General features: G+C 45.5%; 1 protein-coding gene across 8 annotated transcripts in view; it reads right to left on the reverse strand.

Annotated features, from left to right (window-relative positions):
- The window catches only part of CNOT1 (CCR4-NOT transcription complex subunit 1), a 103,006-nt gene extending 94,153 nt beyond the window's left edge, over window positions 1-8,853 (reverse strand). For 7 of the 8 annotated variants that reach the window (XM_021705778.2, XM_021705776.2, XM_021705773.2 and 4 more), the window contains exon 1: window positions 8,702-8,829. The gene's annotated coding sequence lies outside the window, so the exon portion shown is untranslated. Of the gene's footprint in view, window positions 1-8,701 lie in introns of all 8 variants that reach the window. The other variant, XM_021705772.1, reaches the window with a different exon arrangement.
- Between the last annotated feature and the right edge of the window lie 1,333 nt (window positions 8,854-10,186).

A 10,186-nucleotide genomic window follows, 5' to 3' on the forward strand; every position in this document is an offset into this window, starting at 1 on the left:
ATTTGGGCGCCTGGGTGGCTCAGTTGGTTAAGCGACTGCCTTCGGCTCAGGTCATGATCCTGGAGTCCCGGGATCGAGTCCCGCATCGGGCTCCCTGCTCGGCGGGGAGTCTGCTTCTCCCTCTGACCCTCCTACCTCTCATGCTCTCTGTCTCTCATTCTCTCTCTCTCAAATAAATAAAATCTTAAAAAAAAAAAAAAGATTTTATTTATTTGACACAGAGAGAGAAAGCACAAGTAGGCAGAGCAGCAGGCAGAGAGAGAGAAGCAGGCTCCCCTGAGCAGGGAGCCGGACATGGGGCTCGATCCCAGGACCCAGGGATCATGACCTGAGCCAAAGGCAGACGCCCAACCATCTGAGCCACCCAGGCGCCCCTAAATAAATAAAATATTTTAAAAAATTTAAAAAATTAAAAATAAATAAGCAATTTTACTGGATTCAATAGACTCTTAATACTGTTAAAGAACATTTAATAGCCTTTTGCAGATACTTCAGAATTTTCAAGATTTAATCCAATCCATACATCAGCACAGTATGACATAGTGCTAGCAAATAAATCCCTGTTTTTTTTAAGTTAAGCTCCACACCCAACGTGGGGCTTGAACTCATGACCCCGAGACCAACAGACCCATGCTCTACAGATTGAGCCTACCAAGAACCCCAATAAACCCCTATTTAAAAAAAAAAAAAAAAAGTAAGAAAGTGAACCAGAAAAGTATGTCTACTCCAAAATCAGAAAAGAATCAAGGTCTTGATCTGGAATCAACTGAATATTCAGAAGCATCTTCCCAGTGGTAATTACAAAATTATAAAGCTACATAGTATAAATATGCTTGACTACTAAAAGATAATGGAGTATCCTTTTTCAAGCTACTTTAAAAATGTAACTACACCAGGGCTGCCTGAGTGGCTCAGTGGTTGCATATCCGAATGCTGGTTTTGGCTCAGGTTGTGATCTCATGGATGGTGAGATTGGGCTGGAGCTGGGCTCTCTGCTTCGGGAGTCTACTTGGGATTGTCTCTCTCCCTCTCCCTCTGCCCCCCCCCCCCCTTTAAACCCTTACACACACTTTCTCTCACTCTCAAATAAATCTTAAAAATATATATTAGGGGCGCCTGGGTGGCTCAGTCGTTAAGCGTCTGCCTTCAGCTCAGGTCATGATCTCAGGGTCCTGGGGATCAAGCCCTGTATCAGGCTCCCTGCTTGAAGGGAAGCCTGCTTCTCCCTCTCCCACCCACCCTGCTTGTGTTTCCTCTCTCACTGTGCCTCTCTCTGTCAAATAAATAAATAAAATCTTTAAAATATATATGTATAAAATACATACATATTAAATATGTGTAACATTATATATATATATATATATATAAAACTACACCAAGAGAAAACTTATTCCTATCTGTCAGTATTCAATTTACAGTGCTCAAGAACATTTTAAAACCTAAGTCCCAGGGGCACCTGGGTAGCTCAGTCGTTAAGCATCTGCCTTCAGCTGGGGTCATGATCCCAGGGTCTTGGGATCGAGTCCTGCGCATCAGGCTCCCTGCTTGCGGGAAGCCTGCTTCACCCTCCCCCACTCCCCCTGCTTATGTTCCCTCTCTCACTGTGTCTCTGTCCAATAAATAAATAAAATCTTAAAAAAAAAAAAAACCTAAGTCCCTCCCCATCCTTTGGAGGTCTTAAAAGAAGTACAAGTTAATTTATACTGAGGTTAAATAATGACCATTCACAATAACTATATAGAACAGGAAAGACCACCTTTTTGTCAGTTTAGAGTTTTGCATTTTCACAGTGAAGAGAAGAAACATTCAAATCTTGTGTCTCATCCTACAAAAAAATTGCTGAGGAAAAAAATCTGTATTTGGTCACAACTAAGAAAATCTTATCTAAATAAACATTGGCGGTATCTCACAATATATCCAGATCAAGTCGTTAAATTATACATATGAAACTTATACAGTGCTGTGCATCAATTATGTCAATAAAACGGGGGAGGGGCGCCTGGGTGGCTCAGTTGTTAGGCATCTGCATTCGGCTCAGCTCATGATCCCAGGGTCCTGGGATCGAGCCCCGCATCGGGCTCCCTGCTTGGCGGGAAGCCTGCTTCTCCCTCTCCCACTCCCTCTGCTTGTGTTCCCTCTCTCGCTGTCTCTCTCTCTGTCAAATAAATAAATAAAAAATCTTTATAAAAATAAAACTGGGGAAAACACACATTAGGAGTAAAGAAAAAATCTCCCTAGGTAATTAATTACCTAAGAAACAGTTTAATTCTGGGGCGCCTGGGTGGCTCAGTCGTTAAGCGTCTGCCTTCGGCTCAGGTCATGATCCCAGGGTCCTGGGATCGAGCCCCACATCCGGCTCCCTGCTCCGCGGGAAGCCTGCTTCTCCCTCTCCCACTCCCCCTGCTTGAGTTCCCTGTCTCACTGTGTCTCTCTCTGTCAAATAAATAAATAAAATCTTAAAAAAAAAAAAAACAGTTTAATTCTGTAGAATTTTTTTTTTTTTTAAAGATTTTATTTATTTGAGAGAGAGAGACACAGCGAGAGAGGGAACACAAGCAGGGGGAGCGGGAGAGGGAGAAGCAGACCCCCCACCGAGCAGGGAGCCCGATGCGGGGCTCGATCCCAGGACCCTAGAATCATGACCTGAGCCGAAGGCAGACGCCTAACAACTGAGCCACCCAGGCGCCCCTGTAGAATTATTATTAATAGATAGTCATGATGTGCTAAAATCCAATCCACCAAATAAAAGTGAAATCCTGAACTACCAAACCAGCCTCCAGAGATTTTAATTATACAATGACACTCAAAAAACAAACGTTTAACCACATAGATTATGCTTTTTTTTTTTTTTTTTTAAAGCAGAGCTTGAATTCATGACCCTGAGATCAAAAGTCTTGGAGCACCTGGGTGGCTTAGTCAGGTGAACATCCAACTCTTGATTTCAGCTCAGGTCATGATCTCAGGGTCATGAGATCAAACCCCTCACTGAGCTCCGCACTCAGCGAGGAGTCTGCTTCTCCTTCCCTTGCTTGCACATGTTCTAATAAATAAATCTTTAAAAAAAAGGGGGGGGGGCGCCTGGGTGGCTCAGTCGTTAAGCATCTGCCTTCGGCTCAGGTCATGATCCCAGAGTACTGGGATCGAGCCCCGCACTGGGCTCCCTGCTCCACGGGGAGTCTGCTTCTCCCTCTCTCACTCCCCCTGCTTGTGCTCCCTCTCTCGCTCGCTCTCTGTCGAATAAATAAAATCTTTAAAAAAAAAAAAAAAAAAAGGATCGGACACTTAACTGACCTAGCTACCAGACACCCCAATGCTCTTTTTTGATGAATTCATACATCTTTCTTTTCCTTGTATTGAAGTCAAGCAGAATGTGGAAAGACAGAATGAACATTACGCTATAGTAGGAAAACCTGGTCTGTCTGACCTTAAACTAAGAAAGTCACCTTACTTTCCTTGGCTTCAATTTCCTAAAGGATGATACCATAATTCGGTATGACTAGCTTTCAAAGTTTAACCATCTAAAAGATGTCAACAGAATTATAAGTATATAGTTCCAAGAAAAACACTATAAATCTACCCAAGTGTAACAAGAAGCATTATTCAATTACAATTCAGGGCAATAACATGTTTGGGGGGGAGGGGAAAGGGGAGATTACCCACTATAAAATGAGGCAGAAAACTTAAAGGCAGGGCGCCTGGGTGGCTCAGTTGGTTAAGCGACTGCCTTCGGCTCAGGTCATGATCCTGGAGTCCCGGGATCGAGTCCCGCATCGGGCTCCCTGCTCGGCAGGGAGTCTGCTTCTCCCTCTGACCCTCCTCCCTCTCATGCTCTCTGTCTCTCATTCTCTCGCAAATAAATAAAATCTTTAAAAAAAAAAAAAAAAAAGAAAACTTAAAGGCAAAACAGTATATGCTATAGGTAAGTGAAACTGCCCAAGAGGTATATAAGAAATCCATTTTGCTTAGGAAAATCAGGGCAGAGATTTGTAGAGACACATTTGAGTCTGAATGATAGATGTTTTAGTAGACACAAACAATGACATTCCAGATAAAAGGGGCAAAGATGTATTCAGGAACCACTGTGTAACAGTCCTGTGACTACAGTATAAGATAGTAATATGAGGCCACAGGTAGGGAGGGATCAACACTTACACAGCTCCAGGCAAGGGATTTAAAGGACTTTTGAGCAGAGGATCGCTATTTTCAAACCAGTGATTTAGGAGGCAACTGGGCAGTAAAGAATTAACTATACTCCTGGAATTACATTGGGAATGTAGATTAGCTGGAAAGCTATTGCAAAGGGGTGCCTGGGTGTTTCAGGTGAGTGCCAACTCTTGATTTCAGTTCAGGTCATGACCTAAGGGTCCCGGACTGAGCCCTGCGCTGGGCTCCATGCTCAGCACGAAAGTCTTGGGATTCTCTCTCTCCCTCTGCTCCCCCCCACCCCCGCTCACTCATGCACTCTCTCTCTCTAAAATAAACTCTTTAAAAAGAAAGCAAGCAAGGGGGCGCCTGGGTGGCTCAGTTGGTTAAGCGACTGCCTTCGGCTCAGGTCATGATCCTGGAGTCCCTGGATCGAGTCCCGCATCGGGCTCCCTGCTCAGCGGGGGGTCTGCTTCTCCCTCTGACCCTCTTCCCTCTCGTGCTCTGTCTCTCATTCTCTCTCTCTCAAATAAATAAATAAAATCTTAAAAAAAAAAAAAAAAAGCAAGCAAGAAAGCAAGGAAAGAAAGCTAGCTACTGCAAAAAAAGGCAAGGGGGGGCACCTGGTTGGCTCAGTAAGTAGAGCATGGGACTCCTGATCTTGGCATCATGAGTTCAAGCCCAAGTTGGGGATAGAGAAATAGAAGGGAAGAAAGAAAGGGTCTGAAACAAAGGGTTATCTATTCTTATGATTAGTCTACATTAAAATTTAAAACATGCATTTCAAAACTATGAGTTACAAATCCAAGGTGACAAACTTTCAAACTAATTATCTGAAATGGATGCTGAGCTCTTAATGAAGATTAAGAGATGATGTCTTTCGAAATATGCCTTCATTCCCTTTTATATTTTATATAATCAGTACCCCCCCCACACACACACACACACCTCTCCTGCAGAGTTTAACATCTCAGTCAACATTTTAGGAATTTCCTCCTAACAACTGTTAACAAAATTAACCAAAACATTTTATACTGGAGGTTTATGCTGAGCTTTCCAACACTAAAGACAGAAAGGCATTTCTTAAATCTACACTCTACACTTCTAAAGTCTGCATTTCCTTCAAATCTCAACACAGGGTTCCAGATTAAGTCTACACCTCTAATTACTGAATTCTTAAAGGTGCTTTTTTTTTTTTTTTAAAGATTTTATTTATTTGTCAGAGAGAGGGAGAGAGCACAAGCAGGGAGAGCATCAGGCAGAGGGAGAAGAGGGCTCCTCGCTGAGCAAGGAGCCGCATGCGGGACTCGATGACCTGAGCGGAAGGCAGACACTTAACCAACTGAGCCACCCAGGCATCTCTTTTCAATGAACAATTTGTTTTATTTGCTTTGGTACATTCTTACATTAAAATAATCTATCACATAAAGGTTTTGAGTCCATTTTAGCTTTGAAACATGCTTCGTAAAAATTGTGAGCAAACAGAAAAGGAACTGTAGGATTTTTCTATATATAAGGTCTTAAAATAAGGCTCAGTGGGATACCATTTTGAAACGTCCCAGCAGGAAGTTCAGTTTGGTCAGAGGGCCATTTAAAAAGTGCTTCAGGGGCGCCTGGGTGGCTCAGATGGTTGAGCGTCTGCCTTCGGCTCAGGTCATGATCCCGGGGTCCTGGGATCGAGTCCCACATCGGGCTCCCGGCTCAGCGGGGAGCCTGCTTCTCCCTCTGACCCTCTCCCCTCTCATGCTGTTTCTCTCTCGCTCGCTCTCTAAAAAATAAATAAAATCTTTAAAAAATTAAAAATAAAAAAATAAAAAAAATAAAATAAAAAGTGCTTCAGTAGGGGCGCCTGGGCGGCTCAGTCGTTAAGAGTCTGCCTTCAGCTCCGGTCATGGTCCCAGAGTCCTGGGATCGAGCCCCGCATCGGGCTCCCTGCTCCGCGGTAAGCCTGCTTCTCCCTCTCCCACTCCCCCTACTTGTGTTCCCTCTCTCACTGTGTCTGTCAAATAAATAAATAAAATATTTTTTAAAAAAAGTGCTTCAGCTAATATTTTTAAGTGACTTGAAAGTTAGTTTTGTACTTTAATAAAGGATACCCAGTTCATAAAATACAGCATTTCAAAATGGCAGGCTATTATTTTTGGTCATTCCAGAAGCATAGACATCTTACCAAAAATTAGCGTCTTAAAGAACGTGTGAGCATTCAATTAGTATTATGGACAAATTCCCTTCCATGGCATTGAATGCCAAAGATTTGTTACCTCATAGAATGAAATAAAAATTCAAGTTTATCAACTTAGGCGGGTTAAAAAGCTTTTCATAGCTACATATCAGAATCTAACCAAAACATGTTTAGAAAAAGCAACATGCGAGAATAATGAGCTTAGTCTTGAAGCAATGTCTTGAAGAGACAGCAAGCATTTCCTCTCCTGCCTTCACACAGTAGTTTGTTTTTAAATGACATAACCCAAAATTAGAAGAATGTCACAGTACTTAGCCTGACAAGATGCCATGCTGAAGAGACCGGGATTTAAACAAGCCCAGTAGAAACTTAGAGACTAGAGAAAAAAAAAAAAAAAAATTAGCCAGAAACTAATCCATGTGAGTTAGAAACCAAGTGCATTTCAGTTCAGTTCCACCAGGATGCCACAAAACCCTGCCTTAAAACTTCTAAGATTACATACAATCTTAGGCAAGAAAGGGAAATGCTTTCAGTTATTAATGGTCAAGTCTTTGTGCCTTGATTCTAGAGTTAAGTTTCCAATGAAGGACTTGGGACCCACACTTGTTGAAAAGGGACCAACCCAGGGTGCCTGAGTGGCTCAGTCGTTACGCATCTGCCTTCCGCTCGGGTCATGATCCCAGGGTCCTGGGATCGAGCCCCGCATCGGGCTCCCTGCTCCACGGGAAGCCTGCTTCTCCCTCTCTCACTCCCCCTGCTTGTGTTCCCTCTCTCGCTGTGTCTTCCAAAAAAAAAAAAAAAAAAGGAAAAGGGACCAACCCTCTCAACAGGTTTTATCAACATGCTACCATTTCAGTCAAGGTACATCTAGATGCCTAAAACTTTATGTATCATCAGCTCATTTTCTCCGTAGACAAGGTAACAATCTGCAGTGCCCTAAAACAAGACTATTTAAACTGTTACCATATATCTTACTAATAGCTAAAATACTATGCTGCCCAGCTTTAAAAGGGTAAGAATGTCAACCTGAGCCACAGATTACTAACATATTATACCCAAATACCTCAACAAAAACACGTTTGTTCTTAATCTGTTTGACCTGCTTTCTAATTTATTTGTCCTCCCTTTTTTTTGTCTATGTATCCCTATTCCTATCAGACGGATTGTCATGAGGGCAATAGTCAGAATTTTTCCCCCCAAAATACTCAATTATATTTACTCAAATTATTGGCTGTTAAAATAATCCCCCAAGGCAATAAAACTATAGAGAAATAACGAGAGAAATTAAGTATCATTACTCAGCTTACAGGAAAAAAACAGACTTTTTATTAGAGTCCCAAGAAATGTGACATTTGATTGGGTGGTTATCAGGGGAAAAGTTTACTTCTCAAAGTTTATTTTAAACACAGCATTTCCAAACCCACAGATATCAGGCATTTTCTTTTTCTTTTTCTTTTAAACTACAAATCGTACTCCTAGCGCGGGTAATTATCTGTATGAGGCTAGTTGGGTGAATTCTGCAAAGGAACTGGTATCGAGTAAGAGTACTTGGTTTGGCCTTAAGCAACCCCCCTACCCGACCTGTAGGAAGGGAATCTCTCCCCACATCGAGGCCTACAAACGTTCGGCTCACTAGGGGGGACACTTCCCACGGGAGAGCAGAACCGCCACTGCAGCTCAGACACCGGCACAACTGGGTGAGGGCCGACTTCGGAGAAAGTCTGAGCGCCCCAGCGCGCGAGTGGAACAAAACCTGTGGCAAGAAGTAATGAGGAAGTACTGGCTCCCGCTCGCCCCTCCCACCGGCGGACACCCGAAACACCGGGGGTTTGACAATGTGCCGGGGGCAGAGGGAGGGGGACTGCCAGCTCCAGGTCGACCAGAAAGAACCAGGAGCCTGCAACTACTCCAAACACGGACCCTCGCCTCTGGAACTAGGCCTCGGGGGCCGAAGCCCACTGCACCCATCCAGAAGCCCGGAGAGAAAGGGGCAGTTGAGCAGCTCGTGGGGTCTGAGGAGGGTGCAGCCCGCGCGAAGCGAGGCCCAGTCGCCCGAATTGCCGCCACCGCCGCCCTCAGAGCCGCCAGGCCCGGGCCGGAGACCACCCCTGGTCTCACCCCGCGCTCTGCCCTCCGCTCCGTGAAGCCTTCGCCCCGACCTCTACTCTGAAGAGTCCAAAGACTCCGCGAGCCGTGGGAAGAGTCCGCCCTCTCCCGCCTCGCCACTTCCCTGTCCCGACTGCCCCTCACTCCGCGGAGCTCCGGGAAACGCTCCCAATGGCCCCTGGACCACCCCCGTTCCTTCGTCCACCGGCACTCGCGTTCCGTAGCTGACACCGCCAGCCGGCCCCAGCCACCGACCCCGGCCCACCTCACCTCCGGCGGCTCCGGCAGCGCTGGACACAGGAAACTCCTGAGTCCCCGACTCCGGCTCTCCTCGACCCCCTCTTCGGTTAACTCCGCTTGTTTCTCTACAAAATGGCGCCGGAGGTCGCGCGCTCACGTCGCGGCCTTTCCCCTCCCCGTTCCCATTTCATCATTCGCTGCCCGCCCGAGGAGGGATGGCCCCAGCACCAGCCAATGACCGTACCCAGCCCGTGGCTCCCGCCCAATCACCGCCAGGTGCCCGCGGATTTAAACCAATCACACACTACCACTCGCAGAAGTCAAGGAAGAAACCAGGCTCCTGCTAGCAACTACCAATCCGGACTCCTACTTCGCGGGCTTTGGCCAATTGCGGCTCGCCCGTCCCTGGGGACTGGAGTCAGAGCCCTCGCGCCTGCGCTCGAGAGGAAGACCAATGGGGAGACGCAGATAACTTCGATTTGAGGCTTCACAGACTTCCCACCTGCCCTCGAGGTCTTCGACCAATAGGGGCCTGGCATTGCCTCTGAGAAACAACAAATAAGGGAGGGGGCCCATAAACCCTCGCCACCCTGCGCGGGAACTACTTTAGGTGAGAGTAAGGTACTTTCCCCGACCCTTCTTCCTCTTTGGAAATGTTAAGTCCGGTACACAGCGGGGCTGCATTCCCCTCCCCTCGCGCCCCTTTGGCTGAGAACGCCAGTTACCAAAGAGCAAGCCGGACTGTAACTAGAGTAGGGGCGCTTTGCGTTCTGGGATGTGTAGTCGTCCCTCATCCCCGCGCCCCATTCCTGGCGCTAAAGTATCGCGTCTTCTTCCGTCATTGACTACGTCCTAAGAGAGCAGTGCATGCTGGGGAATGTAGTCTCCTACTTGTCCTAGTTTGCCTCACTTTATCAGAACTTTCTCCTTATCTAGTCTTGCCTATTGAAGAAGGGACCCCTTACAGAAAGATAGGAAGCTAAGGTTCTCTTTTTGGGCTTACGCCCTGTATGCGGTATCAGAATCGATACCTATCAGAGAGGTATCGGAAAGGCTCTCAGAAGAAAAACAGAAACATACCTTTGCTACGATTTATCTATAGCAGAATGTAAGATTTTATGGTCACCTTGTTCCCAGACAAAGGTGGGAGGACCAGGAAGGAAGTGTGGACTGCTTGGTTTTTTTCTACCTTTTGAAAAAAACCTACTCTCTTCATCACCCCATCCTAGGCTAGACTCAGTAGCTTGTCTCCCAGCCAACTGTCTCACTACCTAAAAACACTTTTTTTTTAAAATTGTGATCAAACAACATAAAATTTATCCTAACTATATTTAAATGTACTGTACAGTAAGGTTAACTATATGCATATTGTACAACTGATCTCTAGAACTTTTTCATTTTGTAAAACAGAAACTCTATACTCATTGAACAACTCCCAGCTTCCTCCCTCCAGTCCCTGACAACTGCCATGCTACTTTCTAAGAGTTTGACTACTTTAGATACCTTATATAGGTG

The sequence above is a fragment of the Neomonachus schauinslandi genome, chromosome 16 (assembly GCF_002201575.2).
Source record: "Neomonachus schauinslandi chromosome 16, ASM220157v2, whole genome shotgun sequence".
Lineage (NCBI taxonomy): Eukaryota > Metazoa > Chordata > Mammalia > Carnivora > Phocidae > Neomonachus > Neomonachus schauinslandi.